General features: G+C 43.3%; 1 long non-coding RNA gene across 3 annotated transcripts in view; it reads left to right on the top strand.

The window, feature by feature from the left end:
- Positions 1–1565, top strand: part of LOC109288730 — a 21432-nt gene extending 19867 nt beyond the window's left edge. For all 3 annotated transcript variants that reach the window (XR_002095214.1, XR_002095215.1, XR_002095213.1), the window contains exon 3: positions 1142–1565. This is a non-coding gene — a long non-coding RNA (uncharacterized LOC109288730). The remainder of the gene's footprint in view (positions 1–1141) is intronic.
- Positions 1566–3177: the final 1612 nt, after the last annotated feature.

The following is a 3177-nucleotide window of genomic DNA, read 5'->3' as shown; positions in this document are numbered from 1 at the left end:
CTTACTGAGTTTTGGCAAGGCATCGAGGGCCGCATGACAGGCAGCCAGGGGCAGATAAATATTAACTATATGAATTTTTTAGGGGCCCCGTGGGCCAGATAGAATGGCCTGGCAGGCCGCATGCGGCCCACAGGTCGCATTTTTCCCACCCCTGCATTAACACATCCTGTGGATTTCAAATGTTCTTGTTTGTTTTTAATATTCTTCACTTCCTACAAATGAGCTGCTCAATTTTCAGGGTTTACCAGATTGCAGTTCCCTTTATGACACTTCACTGGTGCTTTCCTGAACTCAACCGTTACAGAACTAGGCCTCTTAAACTAGCATCCTTGGCTCTGAACAGATTGGAGTCCTGAGACAGAGGCTTCTCTTCATCCCCAAGGCAGCCACCTGCCTGCTTCCTGGAGTGGCCAGATAACAGAGTGGTCCCTTGTATAATTTTGAGCAGCCTAAAGACTGCTCTAAGCTGTCCTGACTTCAGCTGTTCCACACAAAGTGCTGCCCCACCCAGGACCTGTGTTCCACCTTATCCCCTACCTTTTTTACTCTTTTGCTGCCCAGATGAACCCTCATTGCAGAGACATGGTACATGGGAATTGTGCTGACCCTTTGTCACCGTTGGATTTCCACTAGAGATTCTTTGGGCTGACATCTAAGCAAGACCATGTTGATGGAGGGAGGGTCAAGAAGCTGCCCCTGTGATGCTGAGATTTCCTCTGAAAGGCTTAGTACACCACGCACAAATAAAAAAGGCTGTGCTAAGAGAAGGCAGCACTTCTGCCAAGAAGTAGTATCCATTTCTCCCATACAGCCTTTCTCCACTAAATCCTCTGGGCAGGTCACAAAATCAGAAAAGTAGGGTCAGAAGAGACCTTCAAAGGTCACCTAATCCAACCCCCTCCTCCCCACTACCAGAAGCAGGGTCATCCCTGTTCAAACTATCCTATACAGATCCTTGTCTAAGCTGTTAGTAAAACTATGGGGTCCATCCTTGACAACCACAAGGCATGAAACCCTAACCTGTTATAGGTAAGGCAGGGGGACAGCATCCCCCAAGTGCCCATATCTATGAAAAGCGAAGGAGAAGGAGGCAGCAAGCGTTGATGATCCATGATCAATTTAATCTGATAATTTGTTGTAGGTGAGCAAAACCCATGAAAGCAGAGCTGGCTGGCAAATGAGTCATGGTAATGTGGCACTTTTGTTGAAATGTTGACGTGTTTCAAACTTCTCCACCTAGTGTCACAGCAGAGCAACAAAGAAAAGTCCTGATACTGTGATGTGATCCATATAGGCAGACCTCAGCAGAGATCCACTGAAGTCAGCCAAAATCCACGTGGATATGAGAGGCTTTCCATTGCACAGAACTCACTGTAGGATAGAAGCCAAAGTTAATCCTGTTTGCCTGCTGCATGTATAACTTTGTATCACTCGGCAGGGAAATAAAACCGTTAAAGCACTGAGTTGTTTGGAATTTCTCCTCTGTGTTTGTTTTTAAATAAAATGTGGCCTGTTGGATGAGATTTGACACATTCATGGAAAAGATAAAACTTTTGGCTAATTGATTTTTTTTCTCTCAGTGTTTGTTTTATTTCTCTTTCCCTTCCCCTGCACTTTTTTCAAAAAAAGGGAAAAAAACGGGGATGTTTGTTGTTGTTTGGAAATTTCAATTTTTTGTTTTTGACCCTTAGGGGAAAAAGAAGAATCAGGGGGTTTACATGTTTTTATGTAGATTTTTTTTCCAGACTGAAACAAAATTGGCTGTATACGCAACCTGTAAAAGAGATGCTACAATTTGATAGTGACATTTCCAAATGATCTCTCATCAAAATATGGGGAATCACCATTGCTATCATTCTTGTCTTGATCTCTCAGATGAGCAATAAAAATAAAATATGAGGAGGAGGGTAATGATTAAAATAAAAAAGAATGGGATAGAGCAGCCTCTGTGTACAGCATATGGCAAATTGGGGAGGGAACAGGCAACACAGGAAGCAAAAAGCAAAGCAGCCAATCAGAAGGAGCACAGGCAAGGAAGCACAAAGCAGAGCAGCATATCAGGCAGAGAGCATAGATCTGAGAGCAGAAAGCAGAACAGTAGATCGGGAAGGGGATTGGAGTGGCACTTGGCGAGAGGACAGAGCTAATTAGCAGCACATCCATAAAAAATGTTGGCCCCCACTTGGCTGCGAGGTATTGATTAGGTTTGCTTCCCTTTACCCTTCTACCTCTTATCTGTTTTGTATATTTCCTGTTCCACCTATTAGGCACCTTATATGGGCTTAAGACACCCTGTAGGGCTCTGCTACAAGTTCAAATTAAAGCTGGATAGAAACCAGCTACAGAGTTGTTACACATTTTCAAGCACTAACTTTGAAGCTGGTTGGTTCTTTTTATAGCTGCATAGGCATGTTTATGGTGTTACAATTACTTTGCATTTATGGCTGATACCTATTTATTGCATGATTAACCAGTTAATCTTGTGATAATTACTTTGTAGCAGGTCTAAATTTACTGTGCACTTAACCTGTGAATTGCATAATATATGTAATGTGTAAGAGGGGCCTAAGTCAAAGAAAGGCAGTGAAGCAGAAGAAGACCCACCCACTTTTTATACAAACCACTTTTCATGTATTTAGCAGTGCAGAATAGGATCACACTTAGGCACTCAACAGCTGTAATAGGCTCTGACCCTTATAAGCCCTTTGGACTCAGAGATTGTCTCTCACGGTGGTTGTACAGACCCTGCCACCATAGGGCCCTGTTGAATGAAGCTTTGAGGAATGCTGTCACAGTGCAAAGAGTAACTACCCTAGGTTTCATCTTTTAAGAGTAAATGAGCACTACCAGAGATCAGACAAAATGTCCAATCCAACATTCTTAAATTCTCCCCTGAGTGGCAGTCATTTTTTCCTGGCTTGTATGGAGAAATATTACAGCCTGTTCAAAGCCCTTAATGAAAAATCACTGACACTAGTTATTATTTTGGAAACTCTGGTGCAGTAGGCACCATAGGAGAATAGAGACCTGGTCCTTCCAGACAGTGGCTGAGATGGAGTTCCCAACCCACAGGAGAGGAGTCAGGAGTCCAACACCCATTGAATGTTGCAGGCTCAATCCTATCCATATCTGACAAAACCACAACACTATCATCCTGCCACAATGCACCTTGGTGGT

This window comes from Gavialis gangeticus, unplaced genomic scaffold, assembly GCF_001723915.1.
Source record: "Gavialis gangeticus isolate Ggan-Ray unplaced genomic scaffold, GavGan_comp1, whole genome shotgun sequence".
Lineage (NCBI taxonomy): Eukaryota > Metazoa > Chordata > Crocodylia > Gavialidae > Gavialis > Gavialis gangeticus.
The sequence above is the reverse complement of the archived record's forward strand: the minus strand, read 5'-3'. Positions and strand labels throughout refer to the sequence as shown.